At 40.1% G+C, this 17,692-nt stretch overlaps 1 protein-coding gene across 1 annotated transcript in view; it reads right to left on the bottom strand.

Annotated features, from left to right (window-relative positions):
- The window catches only part of TACR1 (tachykinin receptor 1), a 173,317-nt gene that overhangs the window by 124,035 nt on the left and 31,590 nt on the right, over positions 1–17,692 (bottom strand). The gene's annotated exons all lie outside the window — the stretch shown is intronic.

Raw genomic sequence — 17,692 nt, 5'->3', positions numbered from 1 at the left:
GTATTTCAAATTGTATATAGAAACAGTACACTGTACCCCACGATAATATTAATGTACACTGCTATGATTTAATAAAAAAAATAAAAAGAAAGAAACTAAAGGAGTCAGCCTCAAGAAGTAGGGAGTAGTGCATGTGGTCATTTATCATAAAGGGGTCAGGCAAGATAAAAATGGGAAAGAGTCCATGATGTTTGGCTTTCTAGGAGATTACTGATCACAATTCCTGTTCTGATGGCAAGAACAGGAATTTTGGAATTGTGGCGGTGCCAAAGTTGAGGCCAGGCTCATCAAAGTTCCTGCCGTGCTAGTAACCATGGAAGATCAAGGATATATGGAATCTGCTAGTTACCATGTGATGTCACCAGCCTTGATGAGTCTCAATTTCATCATTTATAAAGCAGAGTTGCAGTGGCAGAAAAAAAGTGTGATAATGACTGTGAAATGCTTTTTAAATCATAAACCACCACACAACAGATGGTGTTAGTTTTTGTTCTGGTGATGTTCTAGGTAACATTTTAACATAAAGTGTCCTAAAGATGATGGCATGGGAATAAGACTGAAAAATTCCTCTATCACCTCATCTGTAGTCCTGATTTTCATCCCAAGATAGGGTCTGTAACCTTGTTAACACAGAAACACAATCTACTGTGTGCTTTTATACTAATGTAAACTAAGGTGCCAGGGGCGGCCAACTGATCTGAAATGTGTTGCAATGCCATGCATTGTTCCGCTGTCAAATGGCAGCAGAATTCCAGTTTCAGTCAAGTAAAGTAGCAGAATGTTTTCCTGTTTGTCAAAGTTGATGCCAGCACTTAAATAAACATCATGTTCCTTCCCAGAATTTAACTGGCAAGCCCCCCATCAAACATAACCCTAAGATGCTTGGCACATGGCCCAAACCAGCTGACATTTCCATTGTCCTTTACTCCTATTGTGTGGCTCTCAAACCATCGCAAGGTGCTGGCATTTCCTCAGCCCCTCAGTGGAAACATGCCAGTGACAACTATCAGGTGTTCGTAACATAATGGGCTTAGCCCCATCGTCTTTCTCTTCTTCATCCAGCCCTACAAAGTGTATGTGTTAAGCACATATGAAATGCCAGGCGCTTTGCCAGGCATACAGTTTGCAAGGACATTCGTGACATTGAGTTGCCCTTGAAGAGCTCAGTAAGAGTTTAGTGAAAAAAAGAAACATATAAGCACTTCACTACAATATGGTGAGATAATAACTTTAATAAGTATAGTTGCAAGGCTGATGATATGTCAGCAATTTGTCTCCTTCTAACTCTGCAAACACCAAGCTGAGCAGTTGGCACATAGTAGATGTTCAATTAATGCTTAAGAAATGATTGATGAATATCAGTAACCAGGACTACAGATTACAGGTCTCTTAACATCCCAATGCACTCCCCTCAACGTAGTTCATTTCTAGTAGGGATGCTCGCTAGAAGAATGGACTGTGCACCTTGCTGTACCATCTTCAGCAGGTGGATTCAAGGCTATTTGTCTCAAAGAAAGACGGAGTCAAGAGCTCTTATAAGAGTTATTTTAGGCAAAAGCCAGGCGGGGAATGACACCATGGGCACAATCACCTTGTCTGAATCTATTACAATTTCATGGCACACGAGCAGAAATCATCAGGAAGGTTTTCTGAAGTCATCCATGCCTCAGTGGGACATGGAAAGATCGCTGCTCTGAATATAGTCCTGACACCTATCTGGGGTGACTGAGCCAGGACAAACCACTCACCTCTCTAGGAATTACTGACCTCATTTGTGAAATGTCAATGTTGGCTGACTGTGCTCAGAGTCCTCTGAGATCTCTTCCAGATCTAATAGCCTAGGATTCATTTTCAGAATTAAAAAAAAAAAAAATTAAAACAAATCTCTTAATTCTTAGAGTATTCTTAAAGTTCTGTAATTACTTGGGGAGAAACAACAGCAAGATTTCCAAAATTCACCTGGCACATTCCCTTTCGTGTGGCCATTAACCCTTTTAATTTGTCAAGACAGAGGATCCAGGCTGGCCAAGGACAGAAAGGGAGGAGGAAGTTTTAACCTCTCTGTGCAAGAGTTTAACTCCTCACATGTCCTCTCTTCCTCCAAGCGAATTCCAGGACATCGATGTACTCTCAATACACTAATCAGACTCTTTAAAATGTTTCCTGGATTGCATATTGTGGGCAGCACTATTCAGCTTTATTCTGAGTGTTGTACAAAGAAAATGACCAAGTGGTCCCTGCTCTACAAGGCTGTTGGCCTCACTGCCTCACTTACTACGGGGTGTTAGTAAAGGCCCAGGCTGCTGGCTGATTAGCTGAAGGGCGGGGCTGGGGGCTTGCTGTGCAGAATAGGAGCTCCCTTGGGTGCCCCCTCCCATTGCCCAAAGCAGTGCTTGGCACACAGTGAGGCTGAGTCCAAGGCTGCCTTCCTCCAGGCTCCTGGCTCCCCGGGATTTGAGCTGTCATACAACTGAGGGTCATACTACTGCTGTCGAAGCATGAAGGTCCTGTTCCTGAAAATCCTAAACAGCACCACTGCTGAGGGGCTCACAGGGGAGCATTTACACCCTCCCGAAGGAGCATGACCCAGGAAGGACTACGTTGCTGAAGCTGCTCCCTCTGGGAGACTTAAAATCAGAAGTTTGGCCTGGGGAGATAATCAGCTAGGTAACAAACAACAACAACAACAACAACAAAACAACCTTCCCCCCAAACAGTGAAACCCTGGTGAGCCAGCACTAAACCTTGCACAGCTGAGTGAGAAATGCTGCAGCTTGTCAGCCAGTCACTGAGCCATGGTGACCCCCTTTGCCCAGGGCTTCCTGATCCTCTCCTCTGTCCATCCCCGCTGTAGGTCAGGCCCTCATGCATTTTATCTGGACTGTGGCTGGAGACTCCTAATTGTCCTATCTTCTCCCCTGGTCCTCTTGCCCCAGGTCTGTCCCTGTCCATTCACCCTACATCTCTGATGCTGTCGGAGGACCCTCTTGAAGCTCCTCTCCAAAGCAATGCACAGCGCCTGGTGCCCCATCCCTCCTCCCAGCGCAACCTCTGCCAGAGCTTTGAGGTTGCCTATGGCCCACTCTCCCCCTCAGCTGGGGCAGTGGAGGAAGCTGCCTTTCCACTCCTGGCGAGGCTGAGCCCCTTTCCTCTGCTCCTTCAAGTTCACTCAGAACACAAGATCTCTGACCCTGTTTCTCCATACCAAAGAAAAGGGCTGGATAACTACAACTACTTTATTTTGTGGGGTTGTTATACTTTAAGCTCCATTTAAGAAACAAAACAAACAAAAATTCCAAAACATTTAGAAACTGTTCCTAAGCTCAAGTGCCCTGGCCCAAACCCCCAGCGACCCTCTTTCTATATGGAGGGTTGTGGCTCCTATCACATCTTAATTCCCTTCAGTCTAGGACTCTCTAGCTGGCCCCTCTCCTGGTGTGGCCTAACGAACCTCAAGCTTACTTAGTGTATCTGGATTTAATTTCCTCTGTTGCCACGAGCAGCCTCAGTTCATCTTTCTGTCTCTCCTCTTTGCTTATACCTCCTGCTTTGCCTCCTCTCCTCTGCCTCTTTCTCCCACTCTGATGTCCATTGAGCTCGGCCCAACTCCCCTTCGGTCCCCCTTCCCACATCCCCAGCTCATCTTGTCCAGCTTATCTGTGGAAGGCTCTGTTCCTTCTAGAGGTGTCATCGTATCCTGCTCTTGGGGTTGCTTAGCTCAGATACATGTGAAGAAGGTCAAGACTATCAACTTCCTGTCTGGGGAAATCACCAATTGTCACCCCCGTCTTATTCCTTGTGAAGCAGCGATGTTTACATTTTATCATATCCACATGGCTTGGAAGAGAGTTTCAAAAAGAAGAGTTGTCAAAATGTGTTTCAAAAGACACAGAAACATTCAGAATAATGAAGACAAAGAACAGATACTTGGACTTTTGGGAAGGTTATTGGAGACTTTTCGGAAGAATCAAGGTAATTTAAAATATCTGCTATTGTTCTAGCCAAGGGTTTTCAAATTATTGCTCATGGGCCAAATCTAGCCTGCTGCCTAGTTTTTTATATGGCCTGTGGGTGAAGAACAATCTTTACATTTTTAAATGGTTAAAAAAAAAGAATATTTCATGACCTGTGAAAGTTCTATGAAATTCAAATTTCAGTGTCCATCAGTGACAGTTCTCTGGAACACAGCCATGCTCATTTGTTTACATACTGTCTCTGGCCGCTTTTACGCTACAACAGCAGAGTTGAGTAGCTGTGGCAGAGACTATCCAGCCCATATAGCCTAAAATGTTCGCAATGTGACCGCAATGTTTTGAATGATGATCCTCCAAAGATGTGTCCTTGCCCTAAAGCCCAGACCCTGCGATTGTTACCTCATCTGGAAAAATGGTATTTTTAAATGGAATTAAGGATCTTGAAATGAGATTATCCTGGATTATCCTGGTGGGTACTAAATCCAATGACAAGGATTTCTGTAAGAGATGAAAAAAAGAGAAGAGGCCAGACGTGATGGTTCATGCCTGTAATCCTAGCACTCTGGAAGGCCACAATGGGAGCATTACTTGAGATCAGGACTTAGAGATCAGCCTGAGCAAAAGTGAGACCCTGTCTCTATGAAAAATAGAAAAATGAAATGAGTGTTGTTGCAGGTACCTTTACCCAGCTACTTGGAAGGCTGAGGCAGGAGAATTGCTTGAACCCAGGAGTTTGAGGTTGCTGTGAGCACTAGGCTGATGCCGCTGCACTCTGGCACTCTGGCTCAGTGACAGAGCAATGGTCTGTCTCAAAAAAGAAGAAAAAAAAGAGGCAATGTACAGACACAGAGGAGAAGGCTACGGGACAACAAACAGAGATTGGAATTATATAGCCACAAGTCAAGGAGCCCCTGGAACCACCAGAAACTGGAAGAAGCAAGAATTCCCTCTGAGAGGCTTTGGAGGGAACATAACCTGCCAATGCCCTTGTTTTGGACTTTTGGTCTCCAGCACTGGGAGAAAATACTTTTCTCTTGTGTTAAGTCACCCACTTTGTTGTCATTTGTTACAGCAGCCCTAGGAAACTGGGCATTGAAAATTTGCCAATAGCCTAAAAATTTGCCAACCTCCCGTTCCATTCAGTATTTCTACGTTGGCCTCTGGCATGCTCATCAAAGTTCGGCTCCCTCCTAAAGGAGGAAAAGAGTGGGTGACATGTAGGATAATGAATATCTATTAGAAAATGAGAAAGAAAGCTCCACCCTGGGAAGCTAACAGCCCTCCCCCTCCCATGGGGGATGGGGTGCGAATGGGGCTGAGGGCTCCATTCATTTCTCCAAAGGACTAGGGTTTCCAGAGCATCCCAGCCAATGCCCTGGGTCAGGTGGTCAGAAACAGCGGCTGGAAGAGCTGATGTCCTCAGTGCTCATTCAGGTCTGTGACAGCATTACCCAGGAGAGATTAGGGTTGAGAAGGAAGAAAGCGCAGGAGGAAAGGGCTCTACCTTGGAACAAGCTGGTAACCGAGACCTGGAGGAAGAGCAGACCCTCTCCACCAAGTCTGAACAAATCCCCTTTCTTTCACTTTCCTTTACACCTGCAGCACCCACTGTGGTCCTCCCCAACTCCCTATCCAGTGACTTGAGTCCATACTTGTACCTCTCTTTTTCCTACGCTCCTAAAAAGGAGAACTCATGTCCTGCTAAAGAAGCCCTCCATGGGCACGATAAGGACCCACAAAGACAAGGATTTGGCATGATGGAATCACTGTTAAGAAGTGGCTCATGCTTGCAATCCTAGAATTCTGGGAGGCTGAGGTGGGTGGATTACCTGAGCTCAGGAGTTTGAGCCCAGCCTGAGCGAGAGTGAGACCCCCACCTCTACTAAAAATAGAAAAAAAATTAGCCCAGCATGGTGGTGCATGACTATAGTCCCAGCTCCTTGGAAGACTGAGGCAAGAGGATCACTTGAGCCCTGGAATTTCAAGTTGCTGTGAGCTACAACTCTAGGGCACTGTAACTTGGGGCAACAGAATGATACTCTGTCTCAAAAAACAAACAATACCAAAATTATTGAAAAGGGGGATGTGCCCACCTGATTCCTCTACCTGTTCATCTATAATGTGCCCAAGAAGGGGCAGGTAAATGGCTCAGACAGTCTTAAAATAGCAGGGGGACAGTACTAGGACAAGTAGTATCAGTGGGAACCCCACTCCATCCCACCCCACCCAAAGGCTGAGGTGTTTATCTTATTCAGGAAGAAGTGAGTCTTGAGCAATTCAAACATTTCATTTTGTTCTTTCAGTTCTGGCTGCTGGCCATGATTAGGAAGATGTGGGAAGAAGCCGGAAAGAAAATCTGCTTCTTATTGAGAGGATTTATAGCAGCATAGCAATTTGCAGCATTTCTACCCAGAGACAGGGAGGTAAGAGCATCTGAATCCCAGTCCCCTGTGGAGATGAGCTTTAGTTTAGAGCCTGTTTCTCAAATAACTTGCATGTGTACACATGAGTTTGTGCAATTCTCATTATTATCTCATGGATTAGGTCTACACCTTATTTTACCAAAGAGAAAGTGGAAACCCAGCCAGGTGAAGAATTTATTTAAGATTAAAGAGACAGGTGAGGGCAGAGAGAACGTAAGATTCTCACTATGACCCACGTTGGTCCTCTGACACTCCTCACTTGCTTGGGAACGAATTCACTTCAGATAAATGCCTCCGAGATCCTCAGATGAACAAAGGTCTGGGCATTTAAGGGAAAAGCATTACTCCAGGTAACTACCTAATCAGTGCAATTTTAATTAGACCAAGCAGACATGAAGGGATTTCCAAGGCTTATTAACTCTCCATTGCTCTCTGCCTTTTTCCTGGGCAGAACCTGAATACCATGTATCCATAGGGTCTGACTTAAAAGAGATTACTATGCAACAGGATAGCTATTTTCTAAGATAAAATATAAGTATTTAATTAAATAAATAACAAAAATGGAACTTATCCTAAGGTGGAGGGAGTTATCTCAGGGCTTAGGCAAAATTCTAACCTTAGAATCTTTTCAGTTTTTAGCAGCAGGGTTAAAAGTTGTTTTTATCAGCTTTGGGTGATTGCCATATATTTTTGTCAATTAATTTTTGTTGAAATGCCTGCTGAGTATGTGGTGTACCACATGGAGACAGCTGAATGTTTGCAACATAATCTAATTTGGCAGCTGGGCCCTGCAAGCTGAGTATTCCTCAAATCAACATGCCCAGGACAGCAGAAGAAGCTGAGCTGCAAAGAGAGAAATCTGTGGTTAGGGGAGATGCGTGCCATGTGGCAATTTAGTTAGAGCTGAACCTCTGCTTTGAACTCAGGTGGTCCCATGTCCCAGGCCTGGCTGTCCCATTGACCAGCTGTGCAGCTTCCAGTAACTTATCTTGATCTCTGAGTATCTACTTCCTCATCTGTAAACAGACATCGTGATTGCACCAACCTCAGGAAGTGGTTGTGCTAAGTGCTTTAGATATATTATCTCATTGAATTCTACAACCACCACTAGCTAATAAAACAACTATTTATTGTTTTTTTTAAACTTTTGGAGAGATAAGCAAAGTAGCTAAATTTTTAGGAAAAGGAAGGGAATAGGGGGACCTGTTTTCTTGTCTAGCTTGGCTATTAACTAATTCTAGATAGGCTTAGGGTTGAGAAAGCACGTTCTAAACTCATGCCTTCTCCAGTTATGTTATTTAAAGTATTAAGTACTCAAGCCAACTGAGAAACAAACCAAAGCCAGGAATTCAAATGAGAAAGGCATGTAATAAAAGGGCCACTGCTTAAGTACCAACTCAGCTAAATCTAAATAATGGTAAACTGATTGTATTATCTTTTTATTTTAAAATCTTATAAATTCTGATTTTTTGCACTCTCCAATGTCCCATGAAATAACTATGAAAAAAGAAAAAGAAAACTATTAGTAGTATCTATAAAGCTAGAAATTCATTATTTCTCAGTGAGATGCCAGGAAGCAAAGAATTTCCCCTAGCTGAAGTTCTGAGGAGCTTACAGGCAGGAGAAAGGGAGATGTTACATTTCTGTTCTACCAAGCTACATCCAGTACAGATGCTTTCCTTAGAAACATGGGGTCTTCCTACTGGAGAAAGGAAAGCTAACTCTGATCTGACTTCTAGAACAATCAGAGCCACTTTCACCACATCTTCCCTGACATTAATTGCTGTTTGTCATGTCAGTCTGGGAACACAATGACCCATAGTGCTGAGACTAGGGCTGCTAGTGACAAGGACTGCTTACGTCTAGGGGGATCTGGTTGGCAGCCAGAAGGAGCCAAGCCTGACAAAGTTGTGGTGCATTCGGGGAGTTATGCTGAATACTGGAGAAACCATTTGCTGAGCATTCACTGTGTGCCAAGTAAACCTACCATTTACTGGGTCAGGCAGTAAAGACCTGGGAACAACGTCTGACTATACAGGAATCAACTCCCTCCAACCCCATGCAAAGATATGAACAGGAAGAGGGACTAGTCTCCTCCTGGCAGTATCAAACAACACTTGATATTAAGATCTGAGGAAAGAATTTCATCAGCAACTACATGAATAGGGAAGAGAAACAAGTTAAAAACAATACATTGGGAGTTTGTGGTAAAACCTAGCCTGAGAGGACCTCTCCACATTAAAGGATGAGTAAGTAGAAAAAAATTGAACTTGGTGTATGATAAAAGGAGAAGACCATGAAGCTCAAAAAGGCAGAGAAAGAACACAGTTTTGAGAGAGAATTATAATAGTTTCCCAAAATAAATTATAGAATACAATAGCTTTGGTCTTTAAAAACTATTCGAGACAACATGGACCCGATGGAATAGTTCTGACTGGAGATCAGAGAATAAAAGCTGGAATAAAAAGGAGGTAGCTGGGGAAAAAAGGCAGATATGAAAAAAATGATTGAGATGAGAAACAATTCTAAAGGAGTTAAAATGCAGTCATAGAATTAAATTCAGTGCTAGAATAAGTAAATTGGAGAAAAGCAAATTAGGATAAAAGAACTAGCTGTAGAAGTTGCTTGAGAATGAAAAGAAAAAGGCCAATGAGATTAAAATAATAAGGAAATTTGGATTCTTGAACAGGAGAATTATTTAAGACACAATAGACAAACTGCTTCTGAATTGAATGAAAGTCTGGGTCTGCAAAATCATTATATGTGAGAAAGGGGATATGCGCTCGGAGATATTCAGATTTTTTTTCTTATTTTGAGAGTAAAGGAAGAATTCTGCCAGCCAGCCAAGAAGATAAGCAATTTTCCTTTTAAAATATCAGGCTGGCCTCTAATTCTCTCTATTATATACCAGAAAAGAATGGAGCCATATTTATAAAATTATGGTAAGAGAAGTCTTATAGACTGATAATTGTTTACCTAAGTTGCGTTTCATGTGCAGAAAGAACTTCTCAGGATCACATAGCTCAGAAAGTATATCAGCATATAGCTGCAAAAAAATAAATGAAACCGAAAAAATCCAAAACACAGAAACAAAAGAATCACCACTCAAAGACATTATTCAGCTGGAGAGAAACAGTTGAGAATAGCACAAGAAAGGCAAGTTGTTGACTAAAAGAATTTTGGCAAACATGGTAAGCATTTAAATGGAAAATTAAGGCTTAATAGTCGTAATATTGTTATAAGGCTTAATACAAATGTCAGAAATAGCTTTTTAAGGAGAAAATACATAGAATAAAATTTTATAGTAAAAATGTGAGTTAAATTTCATGTAGCATAAAAGTACTGGGAAAGTGAGAGAAAGGAGAATTAAAATGTATACTAAACTTTTAATCTTTCATAGAGCTAGCCAATAAATGCTATTTTATCCCTGGCATTGAGAGGAAGAAAGCTATAGTCTCACGTAAGTTTTTTTAATAAGATATGAAACTGACTACTAGAAAAATCACAACAGAACACATAACTTTTAATTCCAAAGGGAAAAAAGTAAAGAAAAGTAATCCATGTAGTAAAGGTGATATAAAAAGGAAAACAGTAAAAAGACAACAAATCACCTAAAATAGAAACATAAGTAGATGAGGCATAGTCCCTATTATAAGAATTGTCAATGGCTAAAACAATTTCATTAAAAGGAAATGACTCTAAAAGGTCAGAAGCATGTAATTATAGACTTCCTAAAAAAACTATTACTCAGGAGAAGTTACAAATGAAAAGATAGACAACTTGTGTCCAAATCTGGCTTATGGCAGCTGAATCATATCTTCTTATCAGCTACGTAGAAAAAAACATGGGCAATATTGAATGTAGGACAGGTGGTCGAATCAGGTATCACTAATTCAGTGTGAACATTGGATGAATTTGTCAAAACTGAGAGAGAGAAGCCCAATCAAGACTCTAACCACCCCCCCCAAAACACACACATGTGCGCAATGTAAATATTCCAATTCTATCACTCAGAAGCATATTGTAAATCTATTTGCATAGCAGAATATAAGCCAAAGAATGTTCTGAAAGTGAATTTTAGAATAAAATATTATTTCTTTGTGAAACAAATTTAAAAGAAGATAGCTATACAATAAAAAGTTTACATAGTCAGATTTATGATGATCAAAGGCACCGTAAAATTTCGCATATTTTCCTTACCCTACCTAAATATTTCTTTAAGGACAATGACAGAATCTTAAAAACACGTAGTAGGAGCACACAGTGTTGGGTTCCCTAACTAATTCAAGTCAATAGCCAACAGCTCTGGATCTCCAAATAACACCAGAAGGTATTATTCATATGAAAATCTACAATATTTAGTTATTTTATTTTAGGAAAGAAAACCATGCCAGAAATTGAGAATCTTAGGCTAATATACAGGGAGTCCATAAGGTTTGTGTGCAACTTAAAATAGCCAACTATTTAAATTGCACACGAACTTTATGGATGCCCTGTATATTAAAGGCAACAGATCTATTTGAGCTCTGTTTTATCTCAGACATACTTAATTATATTTCATGACTTTCTTGGTAAGGGATACAGTTCCCTGTAATTGAAGGTCAATAGGATTATATTTTTATCAATTTTTTGGTGCACTATATATGTCTGAGAGATATGATGCTGACTCTTTTTTACTTAAAATCTTTTGCCCATTAATCATCTATTACCATTTCATCGAAAGATGGATGACCCAGAGAAATTTTGTTGATGTTTCAAGGTTGTTAAAACTCCATGCCAGAGTTCCAGTTTGCTATACTTGAGTATGAAGAACTATGCATTTATCACTGTGCAAGAGTCTACCGGAGCTGTCCCATGTCCAGTTATTTTCTCTGTCCTAGTCCTGTCAGAGACTTCACTTCCCAGTCTCTCTGCAACTAGGCAAGGCCATGTGAATAAGTCTAGCCAAGCAATATTTGAGCAGAAGGGATGTAGGTCAAGCCCAGGTTAGGACAGTTAAGAGCTGATCTGCCACCTCCACTTCCCTCTCACCTGACCATGGCAACCTTGGAAGTCATGTGCTGAATGAAATGAAAGCAACACAAAATGGAGAGAGATGTGACCCCTGAGTCATCAGAGAGAGGACAGCCCCCACTGACTCATCTCAGACTTTGGGAAGCAAGCAGTAAACTATTGTGTTGACTTAACCAGGAATTCAGTTGCCACTGTAATGGATTAATGACCCTAACATAAGCTTTTTTTGTCCTTTCCTTTTGGGCTCAAGTTCTTTAGGATCTATTTGCCATGAATGAAAATGTGAATCAGTTCATGGCACTTAAAATGTATAAGCTCTAAAATAAGGACGCTTAAGTAAGCCTTAATTACCAATTTAATTTTCGTATACATATGTTATGATAAATGCATGTCTACAGTGATTTCTTGGTAAGGCAAAGGTAAATATCACCAGATTGATTCTTACTTTTTAAATTAAATCTTTAGCAGATATGGGGGAAAAAATTGAGCTGAAAACAGTGAATCCTAAACTTCCTTTCTAATGATTTATTCTAAACAGTTGCTACACAGGTGTGTCAAAAATATGACATTTAACTTTGTTTTCTCTAGGGGCATTTTATGATTTATTTTGAAAAAATAGTCTATTTGATATAAAAACATAGATGTCTTAATAGTAAGGGAGGAGAGGGACAGAGAGTGGTTCTTATTCCAATTTTGCATTATTACTCTTCATGGCTTTAATCATTCAGTTCAAAGAAATTTAAAATGAATTACTTAAGTTCATTCATGCAGGTTAACCAGTTTATGTTTTTTATACAATGATTCTTCTGTTTCTTTGAAATGTTTCATGAAGTAACGTAAAGACTGTCATCCTAGTTTTGAAATAAAAGCATATCCCCTAAAAAATAAACACATCAGTGTACAATCAAGCACAAACTAAAAATGCAGGAGTGATAACATTTCAATTATCCAAAATAAAAATTATAGAAAAAAGTTATCTTTAAATGAATTATTTTGTAAGGATTCAATATATTACTTAAAAAAAGACAAATTAATCTTGAAAACTGAGTGTAGGAAATGAAATAGATAATTCTCTGGGAAAACGCAAATTACCAAAACCAATTGAAGCATAAACTGGCAATCTAAAAAGAACAATAATTTTGGAAGAAAATGAAAAAATCATCTGTTGAATCATTTTGGGGTTAGGTTAGGCAGTTTAAAAGGTAAACTTTAAAAACAAGATGATACGATCCCTATGACATGTAAACTAATGCTGGAGAAAGAAAAATAGATAAACTCTCCAAATTGATTTCACGAAGCACAGTCTTGATGAGTCATCAGTGTGCCCTCAGGAGTCTGCCTTCAACTTAAATAGCAATACAAATTCATGAGTACCATGGCAGGCAGCATTACAGCAAAAGCAGAATTAATATTCTATATCTGTTATTAATCTGGCTCCTAGGGTTGCAAGAAGATCCTGTCTGTCTTCTGTGGAGGCGCTAGACAATGCTTAGTCCCAAGCTCCATTAACACCTTAGGAACAAATTAGTTATAGAAAGCCATAGATAAAGCAAAATCAAGGCATGAGGTTGGTTCCATGACAGTCTGACACGGCACTAGTTTTCAGGTCTGCTTGTGGATTTTGTGGTTTGTCCTATTGCAGTGGGCATGTGAGGGCTGGATGCATGGGCCCAGCACCAGCAGGAGCATGGGCTGGACTACATGAACATCTCTGCTAGTCTTACTACCTTCCCCGGGGGCTTGGCAGAATCTAAACAAGGGTTCAAATCTGATTCCCATAAGGAAAACCACTAAGACAAAGTGTCCCAGCATAAATTTGACAACTTTTACTTCTGGCCATAAATGTACTTTGAGTGAAGAATCCTGAAAGAGTGAGAGGAAGAAGGCTCTATCTGCTAACTACAAACTCCTTAGGGATTGACAAAGAAGATGCCCATTTAGGCTGGTGTCCCACTTTCCATTCTTCAGATCAGAATATTGGGTCATGAAGTGGCCCAGGAGGGGCCTTTGATCTCCTAACACATTGTGTGCCCAGGCTAACTGCTGCTTACCACAGCACTTTTTTTTTTTTTTTTTTTGAGACAGAGTCTCACTTTGTCACCTTTGGTAGAGTACCGTGGTGTCACAACTTACAGCAACCTCAAAGTCTTGGGCTTAAGAGATGCTCTTGCCTCAGCCTCCCAAGTATCTGGGACTACAGGCACCCGCCACACACCTGGCTATTTTTTTTATTGCAGTTGTCATTGTTGTTTAGCTGGCCTGGGCCAGGTTTGAACCCAACACCCTCGGTGCATGTGGCTGGCTCCATAACCACTGTGCTATGGGCACTGAGCCACCACGGCACATTCTTTAGCTTCAGGTCCCTGTCCTTTTGTTCTCCGCTTCTTTTTCTTTTCTCTCTCTCTCTCTTTTTGAGACAGAGTAACACTCTGTCACCCTGGGTAGAGTGGGTAGAGTGCACGGCGTCACAGCTCACAGCAACATCAAACTCTTGGGCTCAAGCAATTCTTTTGCCTTAGCCCCTCAAGTAGCTGGGATTATGGTGCCTGCCACAACACCTGGCTATTTTTTGTTGCAGTTGTCATTGTTGCTTAGCTGGCCCAGTCCAGGTTTGATCCTGACACCCTCGGTGTATGTGGCTGGCACTATAACCACTATGTTACAGGTGCTGAGCCAAAATGATGAGCATTTTTTCATGTGTTTGTAGGCCATTCACCTGTCATTGTCAGAGAAGTTTCTGTTCAAGTCTCTTGCCCACAAAGAAATGAGATTTTTTGTTCTTTTCTTATTGACTAATTTGAGTTCTCTGCAGATTCTAGTTATCAGACCTTTGTCCAAATCATAACCTGCAAAAATCTTTTCCCCGATGGCTGTTGGTTTGCTTTACTTGCAGTGCCCTTAGCTGTGCAGAAGCTTAGCTTGATCAGATCCCAGTAATGTATTTTTGGTGTTGCTTCAATTCTTGGGGGTTGGGGGAGGGTTCCTGCTCATAAAATATTTTCCTAGGTCAATATCTTCAAGTGTTTTCCCTGCACTCTTTTCTAGTATTTTTATAGTTTCATGTCTTAAGTTTAAATCTCTTATCAGTGAGAATCAATTTTTGTTAGTGGTGAAGGGTGAGGGTCCAGTTTCAGTCTACTATAGGTTGCCAGTCAGTTCACCCAGCACCATTTGTTAAATAGGGAATCTTTTCCTCAATGCATGTTTTTGTTAGGCTTATCAAAGATCAAATGACGATATGTGGCTGGTTCATGTCTAAATTCTCTACTCTGTTCTGTATATCTACATCTGTATTTTTGTGCCAGTACCATGTTTTATTCTTGATATGACTTAGAAACTAGGGCAAATTCTTTCTTTACCTGATTAAAAACAATCACAAATCAAGAAACAATATAGCAAATGATGAAATTATAGAAGCATACCATTATATTTAGGATGTTCACTGCTATTACTTTGTTTTAATGTTATAGTTGCTTTAAGCAATTCAACACAATAACATGATCAACCAACTTACAAATTTCAGAGGATGGTGATGGGCACTTATCTAGCTGTTAGCCAAGAGATCAGCCCTCTTCCCTCTTGTGCCCTATCCTCCACCACCTGTATTGGCTTTTAGCCTTGGGGCTGTCGCAAACTTTTCCAGAAGCAGAAACTGCAATCAATCTGGCTAATAACTTCTTCTTAAGGCAATTTTGAAGAGAGGAAGCAAGAGTGAGGGAATAAGAGCACAGCAAGCAAATGGGCTGCAGATTGTGGGTGGCTGGAGTTGCAATATGTAAAACTAGGATTCTATTATGGGTCACATCTGCTTTTTCTTTTTGGTTCAGGTTAGCTAAGGAAGGCTATTTGCTGAGGGAGAGAATGATGGATCAGACATCCAGAGAGGTGCAGGCTAGAGATAGGAGAGTCCAGTTTTAGGCCATTCTGAGATACAGCTATGGTCCTGCTTTTGTGTTATTGATGCCTTCGTTTTCTTACATTAAAACGTACTTTTTGCTGGTGGTAGTGGTACTTTGAGTTGAGCTGACACAGAGAAGTATCTAATTACAAAGTAGATGAAATAGTAGATTTTTTTACATATTCACAATAACAATACATAAGACTATGTATGAGAATAAAAATATATTTTTCCACAGTAGCAACAAAAAGATAAACAGGAACAATTAAACAAAAACGTGCAGCACATTTATAGCATGGATACATTTGGTAGTCATCAATGGTAAAATATAAAACTTAAAAATGCAAGACTCATAATGAAAGGATATCAATTATCTCCCAATATTTTTATATCAAAGCAATTCCAATAAACATTATAATGAAGTTTTTCGTGGACTATGTATTAGTGATTCTAAAGTTCACTTGTGATAATTAACTGGCAAAAAAGACTAATGAATTAGAAAAGGAATAGCATGATATATATAGCTAGTGGTGGACAAACCTGTCTGCCTTGTCAGATATAGTTCTAACAATTAAAACATGTGGCTCGGCGCCTATAGCTCAACCGGCTAAGGCGCCAGCCATGTACACCTAAGGTGGAGGGTTCGAATCCCCAGCCCGGACCCGCCAAACAACAATGCCGGCTGCAACCAAAAAATAGCCGGGCATTGTGGCGGGCGCCTGTGGTCCCAGCTACTTGGGAGGCGGAGGCAGGAGACTCGCTTGAGCCCAGGAGTTGGAGGTTGCTGTGAGCTATAATGCCACGGCACTCTACCCAGGGGGACAGCTTGAGGTTCTGTCTCAAAAAAAAAAAAAAAAAAATAATTAAAACATGTAGTATCAACATAAGAACTTTAAGATGCATCAAAGAACTGTAATAAAGTGCCTAGAGATAGATTCTACTACATGTAGAATTTAGTACGAAATACCCATGTCATTATACATTTATGGAAAAAAGGAAGATTTACCAAGACATTCTTCAGGTACTATTAGTAAGCTATCTGGAAAAAAAAAAAAAACAAAAAAACTTCATCATCTCCTCCCATACAAACAAAAACTACAAGGAAATAGAGGTAAATACCTTAGGGTGACAGAATTTTCTAAACTAAGTATCAGTAGTGAGAAAATAAATGCTTAATATATTATGTAAAACTCCAAATGTCAAAAATATTTTAGAAAAACTTAAGAAGCACATAAAAAGCCTGAAATACATTTTATCTTGTATTAAAAGTGGTAAGGGGGTACAAATGTTTTCATTTACATGCATCACTTTTGTAATTCTTGGGTCTGGGCTATAAGTGTGCTCATCATCCAAATAGTGTTCACTGACCCCTGGGAGGCTTTTGCCTCTCCCCTCACACTGCCTCTCTCCTGGCTGATTTCCACCTAATTTTACTTCTCTCTGTGGACATGTGCTCATTAGTTAGCTCCAATTTCATAGCAAGCACATGTGTTGGTTGTTTTTCCATTCTGGAGATACTTCATTTAGGAGAACGATGTCAAGTTCCATCCATTGTTGCAAAGGCATTAATTCATCTTTCTTTATGGTCAAGTAGTACTCCATGGTATACATGTACCACATTGTGTTACTCCGCTCATGAATTGATGGGCACTTGTTTTGATTCCTTATCTTTAAAACTATGAATTGTGTTTTGCAATCAACATTCAAAAGCAGGAGTCTTTTGAGGATAAAAGACTGTTTTTATTTTGGGTAGATACCTAGTAGTGAGATGGCTGGATTGAATGGTGGGTCTACTTTTAGTTCTTTGGGAATATCCATACTGTTTTCCCTAAAGGTTCTACTATTGATATTATAATTTGCAGTCCTACCAGTGGTGTATAAGCATTCCTTTCTCTCTGCATCCATGCCAACGTCTATTGTTTTGGGGCTTGTTTATGAAAGCCATTCTAACTGGGGTAAGGTGATATCTCAATTCAGCAAAGTCTCAGGAAACAAAATCAATGTACATAAATCCATAGCATTTCTATATACCAATTACAGTCAAGGTGAAAGTCAAATCAAAGACTCAATACCATTTACTATAGCTACAAAGAAAATAAAATACCTAGGAAAATACTTCACCATTGAGGTAAAAGATCTCTACAAGGAGAACTATGAAACATTAAGGAAAGAAATGACAGAGGACACAATCAAATGGAAAAACATTGTGTTCATGGATAGATAGAATTAACCTTGTTAAAATGTCTGTAATACCCCAAATGGTTTGTAGATTTAATGCAATCTCATTAACATAGGACCATAATACTTTGTAGATCTAGAAAAAATAATTCTATGCTTTGTTTGTAACCAGAAAAGAACCCAAATAGCCAAAGAAAACAAAAAAA

The sequence above is a fragment of the Otolemur garnettii genome, unplaced genomic scaffold (assembly GCF_000181295.1).
Source record: "Otolemur garnettii isolate 467f Iridium unplaced genomic scaffold, OtoGar3 scaffold00068, whole genome shotgun sequence".
NCBI classification, from domain to species: Eukaryota; Metazoa; Chordata; class Mammalia; order Primates; family Galagidae; genus Otolemur; species Otolemur garnettii.
This window is presented reverse-complemented; position numbering and strand designations above follow the sequence as displayed.